This window comes from Vulpes lagopus, chromosome X (assembly GCF_018345385.1).
Source record: "Vulpes lagopus strain Blue_001 chromosome X, ASM1834538v1, whole genome shotgun sequence".
Classification (NCBI taxonomy): Eukaryota; Metazoa; Chordata; class Mammalia; order Carnivora; family Canidae; genus Vulpes; species Vulpes lagopus.
Window position 1 is genome coordinate 7286511 of NC_054848.1, and position 22540 is coordinate 7309050.

Consider the following 22540-nt stretch of genomic DNA (forward strand, 5'->3'; position numbering starts at 1 on the left):
TTAAAAATAGAATTTCAGTAGACCAAACACTTTTGTCATGAAAAGAACTTTCCTGTCCAATAGCATTAGCTACTTTTCCCTTTTCTGGTAAGCAGGTTCTTTCTTTTGTTTTTAAAGTCTGCTATTTCTTAAAGAACAATTTATGGGGCTCCTACACATGGATAAGATCCACAAAGCCCCCTAGTAGAGTGGGGCGGCAGTCGAAAGGCAACAATAAAAGCATCAGCTATGGAAGACTCATCTCATTCATTCATTCAATAAATATTTATTAAGAGCCTGCTATGTACCAGGCACTGTTCTCAATGCTTAGGATACATCAGAGGAGTAAACAGACAAACCTCTATCTTTGATGTATTTCCATTAAAAGATAACAGGCAAGAAATACAATAAATAAGTGAATTACATAATATCTCATAAGAGAAACTTTATGAGGAAATAGAATACGGGCAGGGGCATTGGGAGTATTAATGACAAGATGTAAGGTTTATAATTTACAGGAGAAGTCAAAGAAGATCTCTTAAGAAGGTAACATGATTCTCTCATTTGTGGGGTGACATGAGCGACATCAGTACATAGTGGGAAAACCTTGATTTTATTCTGTTATTTACTTATTTATTTATTTGAGAGAGAGAGAGAGAGTGCATGAGCAGGAGGAGAGGCAGAAGGAGAGGGATAGGCAGCCTTCCCATTGAGTGGAGAGCCCGATGCAAAGCTCCATCCCATGACCCTGAGATCATGACCTGATCTAAAGTCAGAGGCTCAACAGACTGAGCCACCTGAGCACACCAAAGCCTTGATTTTAGAGTCCAACTGGCTTGGATCAAAACCTGTTCCAGGGATCCCTGGGTGGCGCAGCGGTTTGGCGCCTGCCTTTGGCCCAGGGCGCGATCCCGGAGACCCGGGATCGAATCCCACATCAGGCTCCCGGTGCATGGAGCCTGCTTCTCCCTCCTCCGCCTGTGTCTCTGCCTCTCTCTCTCTCTCTGTGACTATCATAAATAAATAAAAAATTTAAAAAAAAAAAAAAAAAAAACCTGTTCCATGTTGTGGAACAATCTGAGCCTGAATTTCTTCCTCCACAAAATAGGAACAATGATAGCATATCTATCAGAAAGTGTTGGAAAGATTGAAGTAATATTTGCCAAACCATTTTTTACATATCTCTGATGTGTAATAAATAATCAATTTAGACCCTGAACTATCTTTTTAAAAATTAATTAATTTATTTTGAGGGAGAGAGAGTGTGAACAGGGTAGGGCAGGGGCGAGACACGGTGGAAGGGGCAGAGGGAAAGGAAGAGAGAGTCTTAAGTAGATTCAGTGCTGAGCATGGAGCCCATGTGGCGCTTGATCTCATGACCCTGAGATCAGGACCTGAGCTGAAACCAGGGGTCAGGTGCTTAACCGATTGCACCACCACCCAGGCGCCCTGACCCTGGACTATCTTAATGTAAGGGCCATGAAATAGCATGATTTGCAACGTGTCCATCTGTGGAAATCCATGTGTAGAAAGAGCCATCCATCTTCACCACCCAGCATGTAGACCAGGCCAATCACCTTTATTCTCAGAATTGTCTTAACTGGGCTTAACAGAAGAGAATACTTTCAAGTTGTGATGCAGTGAGGACGTGAGCCCCAGAGCTGAAAGTGACCAGAGCCCCTGTCTTGTTAAGACAGCTGGTCCAAGAGATTGAAGTGGGTACAGAGAAAATAAAAAAGATGAGAAGTGGAGAAGGTGTTCAATCATGGTTGTGCTCCTCATTCTGCGTGTCTGCAGCTGCCCTCCTCTAGAAGATCGCAAAATTTGACCCCAAATTCCATCAAAAAGGGGAATCTATCCACTCCTCAAATTGGGGCATGGCTATATGACCCTTGTTGGCCAAATGGGACATTTGTGAGAAACATGAACCAAGTAGAGGCTCAAAAAGCATTTGTGCTATGGGGCATGCCCCCTTTTGCTGCTGGGAACCTTTCCATTAGCAGGCTAGCCATCTGGAAGATGAGAGACATGTAGAGCATTGATCATTCGGACCATGTAGAGAAGCATCTTAGCTGATGCTTCCTAGACCAGCCAGTCCCCAGATGACCTGCCAGCTGACTGCAGACACATGAGGGACCCCAGGTGATAACAGCAGAAGATTCACCAGGCTGAGTCCAGCTAATTGATGATCCACAGAATCATGAGCTAATGATTGTTGCTTCAAGCCAGTAAGTTTGAGGATGGCTTGTTATGCAGCACCACATAACTGATACACCACACACACACACACCTGACACAAACTTTCCATTTTTTTTCTCTTAAAATAATATAGCTTTTTGGCCATTTGCAACCAAAAGAAGTCCCTAAAATGGCAGGGTTTCCTGTGCTCACATCATTGACTTGGTGCTCTGTCCATTAATGTATTGTGTGACTTGAACCATGCCCGTAAATCCCAGTCTTCTCCGTCTAACCCCTATGGTACCATTATCCACCTAAGCTCTGGCCTCACAAACCATCTCATCCCTTCTCTCTGTGCCTGCCACCTAAGGTTGGACCCCTTCCCACGGCCTTTGTCAAGGATCTATACCTGCCACTTCCTGTTGGCTCTTTTCAGCACCAACCGCTCCATGATGTGACTCTCCATCTGGTAACTGATCCTTGGACCCACTGCCACCATTCCTCACTTCTCTGTGCAGCCTTTCTCCTGCCAATGGGAGAGCTATCCAGCGCTGACAGCCAGCTCTCTCCCTGGGATATTTGTCCCATTTGGGGCCCAGATTCCCCCACTCTTATTCTTCTGTCTGAGGTTAGGTGGATGTCTAGGAGCTCTTATATCCAGATGACAAAGTATATACCATAGAAGCAGATGGTAATATTTTTTTAAGGCAAGTCATGAGGAGACTATGTCACTTCCTAGTAGAAGAATATTGACAAGGTTATCACAGGGATTTGTGGAGTGTGTGTGCTGCCTCCTGGGTTGGTAGACAGTGAAGCTGGTTCCCAACAGTATGAACCAGAGAGGCTAATGTTCTACTCATATTCCCTTAAGCCTTTCCATTTCTCTGCCCAGTAGCCTGGCATCCAGCTGCCAGCCTCTACATCTTTCGGCCAGGGAGCTTTCTCTGGCATTGGAGCCAACTTTCGCTTGCTCTGGCAGGCAAGGGGTGTGGGAGAATTAAAGTCTCCAACCTCTGACCCTGTGCAGTCCTCAGCCACTGACTGACCAGAGTTGGTATATAAATACCCCAACTCCCTCCTCACTTGGTATCCCAGGGACACCTCTGAGGAGTATGTTTTACACTGGCTCCCAGCGTTCCCCAAAAGGCTTATGCTCCAGTTGCCCAGAGTGATAACTTACTCAAAGACACATTCTTTTTTTTTTTCAAAGACACATTCTTTATTGGTTTCCTTACCTCCCCTCTCCCCTCTCTTCCAAATAAACTTGCACTCGATGTTTTGTTCCAAGATCTATATCCAGGAGAACCCAAACAAAGTCAATAATCCACCTATCAGATGCCTTGAAGGATAGGGATTGGATCTATGAAGGTGATGGCAACAATTCAATGGGGCGAAGAGCATGACGATGTGGTAATGAACAGAACCAGCCACTTGGATGGTAGAGAGGATGATAATTGCCAGAGGGCCCCATTTGCCCTCTGTCCAAGAGTCTGGGTGATTTTCCCGACTGTAGAGTAACTGAACCAAGGAAGAATATGAGGGGAAATTTGGGTTATAACTCGATTCATCTATAACATTGGCATTAGTCACTTTGCCCACTGTCCATAGAACAATGAACTTGGGGAATTTGATTTCTTTTGATGTAGAGCTATTTAAGCATTACGTTGCAGATTTTTATGGGAGAATGATACTCTGATATGGTGCTTTATCTAATAGCAAAGTACAACTCAAAAAGATAACCAGGGTGTTCCAATAACCATGTTCAAATATTTATGAAACATTGACTTTAATCGTAGACTAAAGGACAGAGTGGAAATTGGTTAGTTCTACTGCCAAATGCCTTCAGACTTCATTGACTTTTTTGGAATGAGTACAACAGCAGAGATTAGATCCAAAACTTGTACAGGGAATCTGTGTGGTCCAGAAAATTATGAGTCTTTACGCGTACATAGGAATTAATGATCGAACACGTCTACTCGTCAGCTTTTGGGATAGTGAGCAATCGAGGTGTCTGAACTGATTGGCAAAAGGCCTCTGCATAAATATCTATGACCCAGTCTCCTTGCAAAGAGTGGAAAACTTCTGAATAGTTCTGAATAGTTTTAAGGAAAGCAAGTGATTTCGGCATCTGGGAGGCAACGCTGCCCATCTGAAGAGGGCTCCCTTTGCTTGCAGCCAGAACCACAGGCCTTGCTTTGTCAACGAATCTGAGCTTCTTCAAGCATGAAAGGAAGGATAGGGAATCAAGCCTCTTTACTTATTAGGAAACGTATTAGAACTGCTTCAGAATTAGCCTGGCTCAGCTTAATGAAATTTCTCCATTGTTCAGCAGCAGCCCACCAAATCCACAACATTCAAATGGCAGCTCTTAGACTGTCAAAGGCCTCGAAATGTAGAGAGAACTTACAAAATAAAGATGATTATTTCTCTTTCCCAGGTTCACAGAAAGAAGCAAGCCTGCTCAGCCTCTTGAGTAGGCTAAATATTAGAGGCACCCCTTACTCTCACAGTGGTATGAATGCGGAAAATGCCTGTGATAAAGAGCCAGAAATTTCTGCGATGAAACTCACCAGCTGGTTGACACTCGAGGAATCATTTTAGAGGATGGCAGAGTAACCAAGAGATATCAATTAGAGCCACTCCTCTCTGGTGTCACTGAAGTTTCTCCAGTGGGATTTTATGTGGAAGTCGTTGTCCCTTGAGACTTCTCCCCAGTTCTGGTTAAATGAATTTGCCTTCACTGGCCTGAGATAAGAGAATTATAATTGCTTCTCCACCCCCCACCCTTTCCACTCTGCCCCCACACACAAGCTTTGTGTTTCCAAAATGCCTTAAAATATCACTGTAACATCCAACATTATGGTCTTTAGGCCATGAACATGGGCATAAAATCTAACACTCAGAGTTCACCTTTTATTACCCACTGTCCATTCGTCTCCCTTTAGCTTGAACAAGAGCGTGGCCAAACTTCCAGTGTTCGGAGCACAAATCAATGTAGCAATGTAGCAAACAAAGCCTCTCCTGATTCAAATTATACCAATGTCAAATGCTGATGCGTGTAAATAATTAATTGTGTTTTCACTGGTGAGTCCAGTTTGATCTTTCATTGCTTGGCGATCCCTGGAGTCTGTGGCTCCCAGAGAAGCGGGGACATTCAGGATTTTTTATTACCAGCTCATAACTAATTTATAGATTACTATGGAGTCAGGTGCACAGATCCAGCGTCTCATCTATCACTATAAGTAGCTCCAGTGTTAAGGGATGGCTACTTCCCAGAAACCAACGAACAGGAACACAGATGAGGACAGGGACAAAGCACATATGTCACAGAAGGCATATCTTTCAGAAGAAGCACAAATGTCTCCAGGTAGAGGGTTTCCTACTCACTGAGCCAACAAATGATAAGGTTCTCTAATTATATCCTAAAGGTAAAACCCACTGCAAATTGCACAGCAAAAATCTATCCAACTGTTATCACTGATCATTAAAAGTCTTCATCTAGGGCAGCCCTGGTAGCTCAGCAGTTTGGCACCACCTTCGGCCCAGGGCGTAATCCTGGAGACCTGGGATCAAGTCCCACGTTGGGCTCCCTGCATGGAGCCTGCTTCTCTCTCTGCCTCTGTCTCTGTGTCCCTCATGAATAAATAAATAAAATCTTTTAAAAAATAAAATAAAATAAAAGTCTTCATCTAGTTTTCCTCTCTGATTCGGCTTCTTCGGTGAAAATTTTACCAAAACAAGGGCTAACAACAAACTTGTAGAAGGTACGATTGCTAGGGGGACTTTTTTTTAAGATTTTATTTATTTACTTGACACAGATAGAGAGCACAAGCGGGGGGAGCGGCGGGCAGAGGGAGAGGGAGAAGCAGGCTCCCCATGGAGCAGGGCACCCGATGCCATGCGGGGCTCCATCCCAGTTCCCCGGGATCATGACCTGAGCCGAAGGCAGACACTTCACTGACTGAGCCGCCCAGGGGCCCCCAAAGGGGGACTTTCTTAGGACAATTTTTATCATGCCAGGAAATGGCCTTGAAAGAAGAGGAAAACACTGGAGCTTAATTACGGCTTTGATCACATATGTGCTGTGTCCCTTGGACAACAGCATTGAGAGTGGAGCTCATTTCCTTATGGTTTTCTGAAGCGTGTTGTATTATATGCACATGTTGCTATGTGGTAGAAAGAGGCGGAAAGAGTGAACACGACAAGGGCCACTGATTACGTACCTTCAAAGACATCGGCAGTGACCGAGGGATGTACATTACATTCCTGAGTTCTACGCGGTTTCCTGGATGGTGTTAAGAGTGTGCTGTGAATGTACTCAAGAATTCCATCTCCAATACAGGCCAGGATGTCTTCCCACGCTCTGACCTCTCGGTTGCATCCCCGACTTCTACACAAAGCTCGTTCTCACAGAGCAAAGGAGAGATGGGCTGTGTAAATAAAACCCAAACCCGGTGGAATCTGAAACAAGTACCAATGGCATAAAGAAATCTCTGAACATATTCATAAGGAGTGTTTCTTTATGGCACTTTTCTGTGTGGCGGGGACAGCGCCGAAGCTGTGCCACATTCTGAAACTGTTGCTATGGCAAAGCGTCTTGTTTTATTGACTATGGAGCACATTGTTGTGTTTAAGTCATGTAAATGATGGGGACACAAAGGAGAGGGCCCACAGCAGCCCCCCGCTCAATCACGACAGCACTGGGGTCTCTCCCCCTTGACACATGCCATTTACGCAGCATGGGAAGGCATTTCTCTCAGAAAGGCCCACTCCCTGGGTGCTGTGGACTGGTCTTTGGAGACATTTGTGAGATCTCCACATCTTTCAGAATCGATTCTGCAGGGGAAAAGAATACACAATGATGAAGCCCTTGCTTTGCTTTCAGGGCCAGGATATGTCTATGGAAATTTTGCATTTTCTACCTTAGGAACACGTTTTTGTAGCCAGGCTGCCAGTCCTGTCTCATATTTCAACTTTCTATCGGGTTCTGTTGCTTAGGAGGCATGGTAGGGGAGTTCCTCTTTTGTCTCCCACTTATATCTCAAATATGTGTTCTTAATTAAGTATTTCACTGCAGTATCAATTCACACTGATTAGATGTCATTACAGAAACAAAATATGCAGAATTCATTTTAATAACGCCTGCCACCTCTGAGGAAACAATAAGGATTTAATTTAATGATCTAAGTGTTGTTTAAAAGCAACGCGGAGTTAAAAGATAGTAATATATTTGGAAATGGAGCTTATTAGTATTTTCAGATACAAATGTAAGCTAAAATGCGCTATTATCTGGGTTTCAATACTTGTAATTAAAGAAACCCCCAACACTTAAGGCAACACTTGTTTACATGTGGAATCAAATGACACCCTTTAATAATAAAAGCTTGATCCAATGGAAACGGTTTCAGTTGTGACACTTGAAATTTGATAATTTGTGAGCTGTGATAATTTGTAGCCCGATTTCTATGAGACCTTTCACCACTAAGAAAATCCACTTTGGTGGCTCAGTTGGTGAAGTGTCTGCCTTCGGCTTGGGTTGTGATGCCAGGGTCCTGGGATCGAGTCCCACGTTGGGGGAAATCCCTGCTCAGCGGGGAGTCTGCTTCTCCCTCTCTCCTCTCATGCTCTCGCTCATTCTCTTGCTCTATCAAATAAATAAATAAAATCAACTTAAAGAAAAGAAAATCGATTTCTGATAGTGCTCTGTAAATGCCGATTTTCACATTTTGGCACCCTACACACTTTATGAAGGAAGAATGTTTATCCACTGGGGGAAGCTGCATGCAGGGTACACAGGGAATCCTGTACTAGCTGTGCAGTCTGTTGTGTTTTCTAAACTGTTTCAAAATACAAAGAAAATAATAGAGGAAAAACTCTATTTTTGATACAGAACAAAAATGTATTTTTCCAGCTTGTACTTTTGGAGGAATGTGTTGTCTCAGCGAAGCTTCGATGATTACAATTACAGAGCCATGTGCTACATTCTTCCCAGCACTTGAGCTGGTGTCTGGAGTCAAAGGGGTTTTGGACAATGAGCTAACTTTCTCAAGAAAAATTCTATTTACCCCCACATTTTCAAATCATTCAGAAAAGCATTCTGTAAACAATTATAAAGGAGAGATCTATTTCCTTTTACTGCTTCAGATGCTTTTCCAGTAGTTTCTAAAAGAGTATTTACGGGGGCGCCTGGCTGGCTCAATTGGAAGAGCGTGTGAATCTTGATCTTGGGGTCGCAAGTTTGAGGCCCATATTGGGTGTAGAGATTGCTTAAAAATAAATAGAGAGATACACTTTAAAATAGTATTTACAATTCCCACAGACCTGGTTGCTCTCACTTCCTTTAACTTTCTTGTTCTCTGTTAAAAAACTTGGTTAAAGTCACAATTTGGGGGACACCTGGATGGCTCAGTGGTTAGTTGTCTGCCTTTGGCTCAGGGCGTGATCCCGGGGTCCTGGGATTGAGTCCTGTATTGGGCTCCCTGTGGGGAGCCTGCTTCTCCCTCTGCCTATGTCTGCCTCTCTCTGTGTGTCTCTCATGAATAAATAAGAAAAATCTTTAAAAAAATCGCAATTTTGCATTTCTCCCCTTCCAAGGTGAAGTTCAGGGTTTAATACAAGGACTATAAACATATCACAAACCAAAATTATATCTAATGTAAATGTCTAAATATAATCGAAGTGTCTGCTCATATCTCATATGGGGTGGAGTAGGGGGAGGTGTGTAATTATTCAATGTCAAGATCAAGAGGAACATAGGGATCACCTAAATATTAACATTAAACATACATATATTTGATATTTATAATACATACTGCTGGCTATGCAATAATGTCTTTGCATTTCCATGGCACTCTTTAAGGGACTGTGATAGCACACATCTAATTTTACCCTAATATAATTCGGGGAGCTTGCTAGAGGTTACTGCCATTATTCTCACTGAGAAAATGGGCGGCTAACTTCCAAAGAGGTCCAGCCTTAGGTTTACTTTTGTTCGGCACGCTCATGGGGAGGTTGCAGATAAACACTCAGATTGCACAACCTTGCTCATGATACTTCATTTGGGGTCACATTCTCTACAGCCATGCCCGTGCTTAAATTGGCTTGTTTGATATCTCCAGTGGTGCCATTTGGAGAACATGTTTAATCAAAATGATAACAGGAGTTAGTGATCTCTTTTGAAACCATAACAAATAAAAGCACTTGGTGAATGACCTAGAACACTGGCCTCTGCGTACTCACCGTTTTCTTTTCTTCAGTGATAGCTTCACTGATATCTCATCCTCCTATCATATGATCCACTCATTTCCTATGTACAAGCCAGCGTTTTATTCGTATATTCACAGAGTTGTGTGACTATCACCACCATCTAGCTTTAGAAGAGGCTCATCTCCCATTAAAAGAAAACCTAGTATCTACTAGCAATCACTCCCTACTCCTACTCCCAGCCCTCGACAACCACTCATCTATTTTCTGCCTCTGTGGATTTATCTACTCTGGACATTTCATACAAATGGGATCATACGAGACGTGATGCTGTGTACCTGGCTTCTTTTACTTAGTCTGGTGCAGCATCTATCAGTACCTCATTCCTTATCGCTGGATGAGATTCCATTGTACGGATACACTACATTTCATTTATCCACTCATCAGTTGATGGACATTTGGGTTGTTCCCACTTGTTGGCCACTATCCTTGATGCTATTATGAGCGTTCACGCACAAGTTTGCATGTGGACATATATTTTCATTTCTCTTGGGTATATACCTAGAAGTGGAATTGCTGGGTCATATAGTAACTTTATGTTTACCTTTTTGAGGAACTGCTGGACTGTTTTCAAAGTGGTTATACCATTTCACATCCCACCAAAAAATCCCTTTTCTTAATCCAAATTGACAAAGTAACTCTGATGGTCTGGCCAGTGGTAAGGTAGGAGAGTGTATATGTTTCACCATGATTTCAGAAAACTGATCAGGAATTAAAATGGAAAACAAGGGTGGGGGACAGTAGAACATGTGACTCGATCTCAGGGCTGTGAGTTCAAGCCCTACATTGGGTGTGGAGCCTCCTTAAAAAAAAAAAGCAGGGGATGTGCCTGGGTGGCTCCCCAGTTGAACACCTGACTTGGTTTTGGCTCAGGTCGTGATCTCAGGGTCGTGAGATCAAGCTCCGACTCAGGCTCCCTGCTCAGCAAAGAGTCTGTCTGGGATTCTCTCTTTCTCTCCCTCTGCCACTCCCCCTGCTCAGGCGTGCTCTCTCTCTAAAATAAATAAATAAATTCTCTTTTAAAAAGGAAAACAAGAAAATTCAGGATGTGTTTCTCAATCCTACATGTAGACTATGAACTACCTAGCAGTCAAACAGAAACTCTCAAAGTTGGCATCTGCTCTACCCTCAGGAACCCCTGAAGAAGTGGGGGATATTTGAACTGGTTTTTATCGCTTTTCAGTTTTCAACAGCAAGAAATAGTCTTGGCTATAAAGACATCCATGCAAAAGCCCTCACACCTGCTTCTTGCCCATAGACACATAGCTATTTAATAAAAAAAAAAAACTCCAAATATGTTTGAATAAACCTTTTATAATCTCAAGGATTCTTAAATTTCTAGACAGGGATTAATACAGACCCTGGCTTTCAAGGCAAGCTGGGACACCTTTTGGAATTTAAAACACGTGCTTGGCCCCTGACAAACCAAGTAGTAATCAAGGTGAGTTAGCTTGTTTCTTTTATGCACAAAACTAGCAACACTCTGACTAGCTCTTTCTATGCGGCCAACAGGGTGCATGCTAGAAGAGGGATGGGCAAGTTTCCTGGGCTGGCGCTGCTGGACACCTTGATTCTTATAATATCCATCAGTTGGTGCTTTCGACTAGTTCTTATCCATGACCCATGTGGCCTGATTTCAGCTAAGCCGGCACAAAGCTAGAAGGGAAAACTGCGTGGGATGTTTGTCTCATTCCATCATCTCCCCCCTGCCCTGGCCCCCTACCCCATGTCACTCCCAAGCGTATAACCAAAGCTTTGGCAGAGGAACAATCTCAAGAAGGGATAGCTAGCAGGTGTTGAGTGAACTTGGAAGAGATGAAGAGGAAGAATGAATGAGGCAAGAGAAAAGAAGAGAGAGCAAAACAGGGGAAGAGCCTGTCATGAGACAAAGGTCAAAAGTGGGGAAGGGTGGCAGAGAACACGAAGACAAGAGAGGTGCGTGCTCGGGCTGAAGGGGTTAGCAAACGATGCTCTCCTGGGGTCACCCCACTTTCCCACCCAGGGCCCCGCATCCTGGGCCTGTGCAATAATTCACTGGTCATGCCCAAAGTGAGTTCGCAGAAGACTTCCAACCTCAGCAGGAGTTACCAGTGGTTTAGAGATTCACAAACTGACACCGAGACACAAGAGGACCTCGACAAACGGCAATAGCATATTACTAAGCAAACAGAAGAAATCCCTGTCTGGTTACAGAGGCGCACACAGAGAGGAAATCAAGTCATTTTTTCAAGTGGGAGACGAAGAAAGCTGGTCAGCCCATGAACAGCAAGCCCTGAGTGAGTCCAACACGGAGTGAGTCCAACACGGAGGCACACTGAAGTTCGAGACCAGCTCCCGAGGAGAGCGGGCCCTCCAAGCCATTTCAGAGTTCTCTGCCTCGCGGAGCTCTGCGATTCAAGAGGGGTGTGGGGAGCTTGGGAAGAGTTGGCGGAAAAGTCACAAAGACGATCAAAGGGTTGAAGAAAGGGACCTGAGGGGAGAGAGTCAGGGAGCTGGGAAAAGTCAACCTGAAGAAGAGAAGGTGGGGGAGATCATTTCCCTATGGTCCTCAGGTCCCTGAGGAGCTTTTCATGGGCGAGCAGGCGGCCTGTTCCCCATTTCCACCACCGAGGGACAGAGAGGCCGGAGGCCCAAACGTGCAACATGGCGGATCTCAGTTAAATCTAAGGGATTTCCTGACCTGAGGAGGGTAAACAATGAAACGGGCTCCTGGCCGTGGATGGGATTAAGGACTACTCTTCCCTAGCGTCTCAGAAAATACCGAAGATTCTCCCATGTTCGAGACTGGGATGCTTTACAGACCTTGCCTGGGGTTGGGGGAAGGATGGGAAGGAAGAGGGGATCCGTCCCAGCATTCCACAACACACTCCAGTACTTCGGTTTTTTACCTCAGACTCAAGTATTCCTCACTTGCCTGGCCAGATTTCTCACGTGTCTAGTCCCATTTCAGGACCCAGAACGTCTTGCCTGGCAGACCCCTTGGAGACACAGCCATTTTGTGAAAGGGGGCACTGGAAAATATCTTTTGAAGGGTGGGAATTTCTCAAGAAAAAAAAAGTCAGCTAAACCAGACTCACAGGGGTGGGGGTGGGGTAAGGCACCTCGGAGTGCATGCTGGGATTAGGGCTAATTAAGATGTTGACTGAATCTATGCTAATCATGTCCCACCAGACTCTGCTGGATTAGTATGTAAATTGGTAAACTCTGTTCTGAAATTGCCCTACCAGCTGAGGTCTAATTACTGACTAGACATAACAAATAATAATGGGATTTGTATTTTAGGATGTTTAATTATGGAAATACGCATCTGGAAAAAAATACCAGTTGTATCGCACAGAAAGCAGATTCATAAGGTTTTACCAAAGGGTTATGAAATTTTACACCTTTGAGAAGAGCACGATGAACTGGGCTGGCTGGGGGGTGTCCTTTCAGAGATCTAGCATCGGGGAAGGGGGACCAGAATCACAAGGATTAATTCGCTGCTTGAGTAATTTCCCCAAAGCTTCTCAAAGACTAATTGTTTCATTGCTGATACACAGCATCTTGTGAGCTTTTAGTTCTATCACCGAAAGCACTGGAACTCATCCACGAAGAATAACCCAGATGCTATGGATTTAGCGCGGCTACCCAGTCGTAGCATGCATTCAAATGGAATTAAAAGCAACAGGCCAACAATCTTTGTAGGAAATTATGCCCCTAAAATGGTTGTTCTTCACCAAAATTATTCTCTGACACTGAAAGCATTAAATTTATATTTCAGAAAATGGTTAGCCCAATTCTGGAGCCAGAGAGTGTATTTCATGGTTTTAGAGAAAAGCAGCTTGAGCTCTAGAATTCACTGAACGGGCACCTTGGGACAGAAACTTCTTTGCAACCATTAATTGCATCATTCTGTGACCCTGTCGGAAAAGTAACGAACATAGGAAGAGTTACAGAGTTTGGGACAGAGTTGTAATAGTGGCCTCTATTTGCCCACCATATTGGCATATCTTACATAAATTTCAAGGAAAAAAAAATTTCAAGGCATATGGGTGATCATTAAATCTTTATTAGGTTTTACATCATAAAATAAATTATTCATGTTATTCTAATATATACTGATATCTTTACAGCCCTTCTGCCTACATTTAGCTAAACAAATCTCATTTGCATATCATTTTTATTTTAATTTAGGACAGTTTTGTTATGAAAATATAAGGCTTAAATGCCTATTATGTCCCAATTACGTGCCAATTTCCCACACTCTTCCAGGGTCTAGACAGTGCCTTACAAATGAGAGAAATTTCACATAATTAACAAAGATGGAGGATTTCCTTGGACGCATAAGAAGTTTTTGAATGTTTGCTCTTGCTGTTAGGCGGCAAGAGGATGGGTATTATCAAATACAATTCAGTAAGTAAGCTTGTGTTTGCAGTAGCTTCAAGCCTCTATGTATTTGAAGTTACACATGCATATGAAAATTAAATTTGTTGACCACTTTACTTTGAATCAGTGGAAACAAAGCGTTAACTTCTCCTTGCGGTGCAGAACCCTAGGGGAGAGCAGCTCACCATTACTGTGACCCGAGGGTATCTAAACTTTGCAATGGAAATTCATTGAATAGTAATTTTTAATTGAGAGCTCAGGCTATTTGTCTTTGTGGATCTTATTGGCATGTTGATAGCTGTTTATTTAGGTTTCAACTATGGACTTTAGCTTCTTTTTTCATTAGTCTTAAAAATGTAAGACAGGCTAGATTATGCTTGATTCCCTGACAATGGAGGAGAAAATCGAAACAAATTTTGCCTTTCCATATGATACTGAGCTCTCACCTTTGAGCGTTGCTATTAAGCTTGCATGATGACATCCTCCTGTAGGCAATATATCACTGAAAACATTATTTTAAATGCTATTTCCCAATGCCCAAAGGCACCTGTCAGCAATTATACATTATTTACTATTAAAACTAATCATGACCTACTCGAAGCATTGAACCCAGGGTCAGAAACTCTGGGATGATAATTCTAGCTCTGTCCCCTTCTTGTCATGAGTTTTGGGAGATGCTGACGTGGGGTTAGAATGTGGGGAAGGTTCACTGGAAGTGTTTTGCCAACACATATGCAAGCAGAATGTAAGCCTGAACAGATGTCATCTTGAATGTAAATCTCCCAGCTATTGGCTAGCAAGCTATTGGAGAATTCTCACATTTTCTGGAATTCTCACTTTGAGGCAAATTATACAATCGCAGAGAATTTTTTCAACAAATGGGCTTTGAAATCCCTTCTCATTAAAGCAAACTGCAGATCATCTTGATAAATAGGAATATTGGTTCCAAGATGTGCCTACCTTCAGTCATGGGGATATAAGCAAACTCTCCCAGTTTGCTGTTCAAGTGGAAAAATATCATCACCGGTGGCTCTGAGCATCCATCTTAGCTAAGTGGGTTGAGCGGCGTGCAAGCAAGTCTTCCAGGCTAAAGGGCAGAAGCCAGGAGTTCAAGTCTGACTGTGCCATTCTCTGAGACTCTCGTTCCATCGCGAAGGGGAGCCTTTCTTACAAGAATTGCAAGGGACAAATGAAATCGGATGTATGCCCAACACACAGTGGATACCAAGTAATTGTTGAACAGATATCTGGTAGAAAAGGTTAAACAGATCTAAATTGTTCTGTCACATAAATTAAGAAGCAAATTTAAGGGGCAAGCTTTCATATCTTCTGAGAGATGTAGCCATAAAAGAAGAAAAAGAGACCACTTTCCCATCAATAATATCTTTTGGTATTTGCCATCTAATGATGACGTGTGTGTGTGTGTGTGTGTGTGTGTGTGTGTGTGTAATATAGAGAACCCACAGGCACATGTTCTATAATTTCATGTTATAACTTCTACAAAGATTATAGAATAGTTTAAAAAAGATAAAAAGAGAATGTAAAAAAGAAGTGTACATATATCTTTCTTCGTAAGGATGATTGTTTTTAAAGACCACCTACAGGCTGAGCGATAGTGAAATCCTCAGGCACACGGTGCAGCTCCACCCAACAGCCCAGGCAACGATAACGATCATGAAGAGCGACCATATCCGAATACCAGAACCTTAAAAAGTATAAATATCATTTTAGGATTCCCGAGGCATTTTAAAATTTTATTTCAAAGTGGTTCTGCCTGGTATATTGAACCCACATCCTCGAAACACACACACGCACACACGTGTAGCAAAGGGAGAAATGAGAGGCAGGGGTGGAAATTTCACTCTGTTGACCATTACATTGTGACCTCAAGCAGGTTCCATAACTTAACCCCTCTCTGCTTCGATTCCTCCATCTGAAAGACCGACGGAGTTTTCTAGCATTGTCACAAGGTTAAATGGGAGAGTGTATAGAAAGTACACAGCACGCTGAGCCCTTTGATGGATGCTTGTGATGACCCTGCATCTGGTCATCTCGGCCTTCTCACTGCTTTGCTCTTTCCTGCTCCTTTTAGAAAAGGACTATGCCCCACTTCAGATTTATCCAGAGGGCCTTGGAACCGTCTCATTGCTGATAGTCTTTTTCATGGTGGCAATAGAGTTTCTCCGTATGGATATAAATTCTTATGGAGAGCAGGGGAATAAGATAGTTTTTTCATTTCACCCTTAGGCCTAGTCCAGTGCTCCAAACAAATGTTTTATTTTATCGCGAATGACATGCTGCTGAAGGCCAGGAGTCTGTGGGAATTTGCCTCAGAAAAAGCCACCTTGAAATGTACAGATAGCCCCCATACTAAATATCCCATAAGATTATAATTAGTTGTTAGGCGAGGCAGTGGAGTGTAAGAATTAAAGCCAGGGACCTACCTGGCTTCAAATCCTTCCATTCCCCTTGCAAATTGCTCGAATAACCTCTCTTTGCCTCGTTTCTTCATCTGAACAATGGGATGATAATGCTACCAATATCTGCCTGGGAGGGCTGGTATGAAGATGAAATGTAATGTGCTTGGAATAAGAGAGAGCACTCCATAAATATGATTTATTTGTTCCTATCATCATTACTATCAGTCTTCACAGATGGATTTTGAACTGTGTGAGCAAAGATATGCTTCTGGCCACCACTGAATCCGCAGCTCCTAGTGCAGTGAGCACACTCCCCAGAGTCACCTACCTTCTCTCCCTCCCATCATGTCATCCATCCAAGTCATCCCCGGCACAGACTCTTTCCTCTCAGCTGTCCTGCCAATGCACTCTAATATCTCTCAAACCCTTCCCTTCTCCCTTCCTCTCAGACTCTGCCACAAGGCAATTTCTCAACTCCTCTCTCCTACGTTCCAGTTTGGTGTCCTAGTTGGGCCTCTGTGTCTATAGGGTTCTTTCCATAAGCTTTCTAACACAAAAACCTGATTATTTCTCCTCTCCACTTAAAATCCTTCTGTGGCTCCCCGTTACCTATAAGAGCATGGAGTAAGTAAATACCATGTAGCTCTAAAGAAATATTTTAAAGGGTGTGGGAGTCAGAATAATGGCCTCCCAAAGATGTCTACGTTCTAATTCTCCAAACTTATATGTTACGATACGTGGCAAACGGGACTTTGCAGATGGTATTAAGGCTATTGGGATGGGAGGATTTCTGTGGATTAGCTTGGTGGGTCCAGAGTAATCCCAAGAATCCTCAAAAGGGAAAGAAGGAGTCAGGAGAGTCAGACTCAGAGAAGGAGATGGGTCAGTGGAAGCAGGCCTGAGAGTGATGTGGAGGCCATGAGCCAACGAATGCTGGTGGCCTCTAGAAGCTGGAAAGGGAGGAACAGATTCTCCCCCTGGAGCCTCCAGAAGGAATGCAGCCCTGCTGACACCTTGGTTTTAAACACATTTCAAAAAAATGAAAAATAAAAAATAAACACATTTCAGGCTTCAGACCTTCAGGGCCATAAGAAAGCAGATTTCTGTTGTTTTAGGGCACTCAATCTGTGGTAATTTGTCACAGAGTGATAGAAAACCAGTACACAGGCAATTGGATAGCTAGTGCCGACTAAAGAAATGTGTTGAGGTCAATTGATGGCCAAACTATGAATGGGCCAGACTAAGGCATCAATACACTTAGAAGCCTCTTTTATTAATGACATGCCATCGTTGCCTTTCTCTCAACCAATAGTTTTAGAAGGATGGCAGGAGATGCCTTTCCCAGGTTTCTACAACCCCATCCTTTCCTCTGCTCCTCCACTGGAGGCTGGAAGCGAGGCAAGTGGGAATGGAGACCCACATCCATACACAAATACAGGAGGAGACACACTGGTGTCGCAGCTTGCCCACAGACTGGCATCTGGGCTGGGATGATAACCTGGCCACTCCGGGCCCCAAACCAAAGCAAGATTACTTCTCAGTTCCCCTAACCAAACAAATCACATATGCTGCATTCTATATCCTAACCTAATATGTCGTTTCTACCTTGATGTTTCAAAAGCACTTTTTACACATAAACACATCCAGCACCTGCCCAATCCCTACTTACATCCGTCGGCTGTCAGCTCATAAAGGAACTCAGGGAACAGGCCGAAACTGTCAAGGGAGATTCTCTGGAAGCATTAAGATAAGCTGTAGGGAATTATCAATTGATATGGGATCTGGGGAGAAAGACGGGGTGTTAAGAGAGAGACAGCAGTACAGACGTAGCTAAAACAGTACTTCTGTGGAGCAGGGGACAGATGTGTGTTGGCTACCCTAACAGTTGCATGACATGATTTCATTTTTTAATTTCCTGGGCTTCAGTGTCCTCATCTTTAAAATGGGCATAATAATATCAATTTGCAGCTCTGTTGAGTAGATTAAATAATAACATGGTTGTCATGAGGCCCAGGCAGTGGTGGATTCAAGAAACACTCATTTCTTTCCCATGATGCCCTTTCCCCATTGATATCTTTATAAATCATGTACATTACTGTGACATATCATTTAACAAAATAAACATATTTAACCAAAACCATCTAACATAAAAAACTAATATATCAAGGCAAAACATGAGAAGGAATGGTAATTTACAAGCTGTAAAGATCCAGCTTGCTAAAACGTTTGGCTCCATATTTTTCCAAGTTGTACAGAGGCCAAATTAATTCACGAGAAATCTCACTTTTGAATTATTTAAATGCCCAGTGATGAGACTAACACACAGCAGGTCCTGTGCAATGTGAGAGGATTATTGATTAACCCAATGCCCAGGTTCTAAGTAGCCAGTAATATATTTTAATGTATCAATAATTCAGGAGAGTGAGCATTTTCTGTCGTTGCTGAAACCACACTGGCAACCAAACCGTGTGACCCTGCACAGCAATCGTTAGAGCCTCAAAAGCTCATCTGTTCCCTTCTAGCCTTGGCCACCCCTACAAGGAGCCCCACGGAAGTAGAGTTTTCATCTCTCAGGGCAAACGTGGGCCACACTAGTGACACCCAGGCACTCGATAAATACAGGCCAGATGAATGAAAATCTCATAAGGTGGTAGTGCAGAGCAACCAACAAAAGTATTTTAAAAGATCAGCCTGGAAAGAAAATCAATTCCAATAAACTTGATGCTCTCAGGCTCAAATATTATGAAGGTAAATAGTCTTCGAAACTGGAACGAGCACGCAGTAGAGAATGGTAAATAACATTGATCAAATCCTGAAAACCTCCCAGGTGTCCTCGGAGTTCGCAGACAAATTGATTAACTGTTATTTCACACTCAGGACCCCCCCCCCCCCAATTAACAGCCTGCCTTCCGTAAGCAATTCCAAAAGGCAAAGATAAAACTGTTGGGTTGAATTAGCATTTTCAGTTGAGGAAGAAGAAACTCAAACGGAGAGGATATCGGCTTTCCCTTTTTTGTAAAGCATCCATCAGGCAAATAATTAGCTCATTTGAAAGAAAGATCATGTATCTTTTCAGGTGTTCATATTAATATGCACGCAAAGAAGCTATTTAAACAGTCACACACCTTTTAAAAAAAGTCGATCGTTATGAATGAAATAACATTTTTGAATATTCTAATCATCGGGTCATCCGAAGAGTGCAGAATTAAGTAGCAAAGTTCTCTGGGCCTACATCAGTGGGAGTTAAAACTGCAGACCTGGGTAACTAGTTGGGGTTGAATCATTGTACTCGATCATTGTTTTCATGATGTGCAGGTTCAGTCGGAATGATCTGAAGTGCAGTATTTGGAATATGTTAAGCTTAGAAACTAAACATCTGCCATCAGAGCTTTGCACAGAGCATGGCTTTTAGTTTTATTTTAATGAGGAGGAGCTACAATGCAGAGAGCCAGCTACATTAGGCAGCATCCAAACTTTCTCCGGGGGGGAAAACAACAGCAGAGCTCACCACCCACTCCCTGTGGGGCGGGGGAGGGGCCGGCAGGGTTTTGCAGGAATTCGGTCCTGGAGACAACAGCTGTCTGTTGCTTAGATCTTCTCCACACATACTGCAGCTCAGAAGGACTGTGGTAGTTAGTTTGCAGGATAATTTGCCTCATACTGAATTAATGCTTTTCCAAACCATTCAGGCTTAGCTTTCCCATGGTATAATAAAAGGGTATATATACATATAGTATCAAATACGTATATAAAGGGCACCCGGGTGGCCCAGTGCTTGAGCCTTCTGCCTGGGCTGTGATCCTGGGGTCCTGGGATGAAGTCCCGCATCAGGCTTCCTATGGGGAACCTGCTTCTCCCTCTGCCTGTATCTCTGCCTCTCTCTCTGTGTGTGTCTCTCACGAATAAATTTTTAAAAAATCCTTTAAAAAAAGGTATATAAATATACAAATATAAAACAAAATGTGTATATACATATATATGTGTAGGATTTTATATATACATACATAAAATAAATATATTTATGTATATATACATGTATAAAATACAAAACACTTATAAATGTATAAATATATATATGTAAAATCCCACAGAAACACCAAAATCAATCTGGAAAATACCAAAATGGGATCTTAGGGAGTAATCTGTGCCAAATAAGATTTGGCAAGCTGCGTCCTTGAAAATGCTGAAGGAGACGGGGTACCTAAACTTTCTGATTCCCAGTGGCTTCCTCATTTCTTCTTTCCAATCAGAACACTGTCTGAGGAACACACTGAGAATATATACTTCTACGCGACTAACTCAAAATTTCCTTTTCCTCATTTTAGTGGCCCCCCTCTCCCCTTATCTCACCCTGTCTGGAACTTACTTTGGGGACTATTCGGTTTATTAGCAGTGTTTTGGGTCTGCACAGCCCTAGTTACGAAACAGGTGAAACATGCATGCTCGCAGGAAACAGACAATTTGGAATTTTCCAGAAAGGCCCGATTTTCTACCCCCCTCCCCCACGCAGTCGCACCTCCAAACTGATCCAATTTAGATATAAGCCCTTTAAAAACATGATGATCCGATAAATAGGCGCATTCCTACACAGAGTACAGTTTCTGCGCGTGCATGGGCTTTGTTGAAGTCAGTTGTTCGAAAGTGATGCTAATCAAGTTTGGGAAAAGTAAAATGATGCTCCGGCTACCGGTCCTTTGTGCGGGGACACAGCGCCGTTCTCATACGTTAGGCAGAGACAATGCGGGATGTCCCCAGAATCGCCCACCAATTTCCCTTCCTTCCAACAAGGGCCTTTTTAATAAAGCAATTACCGTAGCATCTCAGAAGAGGAGAAAGCCAAACAAGCAAACAGGAGCCTTACCAGCGTCTCCTAGGGCGGACGAAGGGAAACAGCCCCCCGGCGGCTCTAGGCCAGGGACCTGGGTTGCTTGAGTCACTTGAGCGAGAGGACCAAGACAGCTGAAGTCTTCCTTCCCTCTGTTTGGTTTCTCCCCAGCAACCTCTCCCGGGATTTTTCTCACAAAGCACTCTCCTACTCTCTAATCCTCTCACAAGGAAAACCAGCACACACACCAGATGACTTCTGCAGAAGCGCCCCCCCTGGGGAGCGGCGGGGAGGGGGCCGGACGGGCTCTGCTCGCTTTAATCCCTGCGGCGAATCCTCGCGGAGGCTCCGGGCCTCCGTGCTCCCCGGGGACAGGACAGACCTGGTACCGAACCCGGGACCAGGACGGCTCCCTGGCAGGCCGTGGGATGAGCATTCTGAGCTTCCCACCCCGCCAACACACACGCACACGCACACCAGGCAGGGCCTCCCAGAGATGGGAAAGGTGGCTCAGCCTCAAACTTCCTGCCACTCGGATACCTCTGTACACCCCCTCCCAGGACAGAACTCTGGCAAAACAAGTTGTGCCGAAATCAGCTAGAAGCTGCCCCGGTTCACCCAGCGCTTTGAGCCCTTGACACTTTAGAGCAGCTGCTTGTTTGGAATTTGCCCCCCACCCCCAAACTGAAGACAAACCAAAACGCAAAGGAGAGGCCCACTATTAAATATGAAAACGTGGGTCTGCACGCTCTCTCAAAGATGCTGCGAGTGACCGTCTTTACAAAATTTCGGTTTTGAAAAATCGTGTCCTAAAAAACAGCAAAGAAAAGTAAATTGCTGAGCTGTAAGGCATGACCCTTTCTAAGATTTACAGTTTACCTGCTCTTCCCAGAGGACAGGGTTCGCCCTTGTATTTCACGGCGATAGTCACACCTTGTAAATCCAAATCCCCTTCTCACTGAAGACAAATATCTTACATACAGTTCAGATAGGCTATAATCAATCCGGAATGGGCCCCTCTCCCCTCAAGATTTAAAAAAGAAGACTTACCTTCCTATTACATCATTTAAACCCCCGCAACGAATAAATCAAAGAGGAGACAAGCAGATGGCACAGTTCTACATTTTGCAATGAGGGCTGTTTGCCTTGGAGTCATTATTTCTAAGGAGACGCTGCTGTGCTCGTGTCTCTGTTCGGCAGCATGCCATTTGGGCCTTTGAAACAAAATGAATCGGCTTCACACCACCAGCTCTACCACATACTAACACTTCAGAATGCCCAAACTGGGGCACGCCGCCTCTTTCCGTAGTGACCCCGCACAGAATCAGAGGTGACGGTTTGATGGATGAGTTTCCCAAGAGACAATGCAATCTGTGACATCACGGTTCTGTGTGCACCCCCTACCCCAGGCCGCCATCCAGCCTTTCCTCTCTCAAAAGAAAACTGCCTCTGCTTGGTGACAATGCCATCTCCATAGCAAACATGAACCTGGGATGCATGGCAAATGCTG

General features: G+C 43.7%; 1 protein-coding gene across 2 annotated transcripts in view; it reads right to left on the bottom strand.

Moving 5' to 3' along the window:
* The window catches only part of MID1 (midline 1), a 351552-nt gene that overhangs the window by 192434 nt on the left and 136578 nt on the right, over window positions 1-22540 (bottom strand). The window lies entirely within an intron of this gene.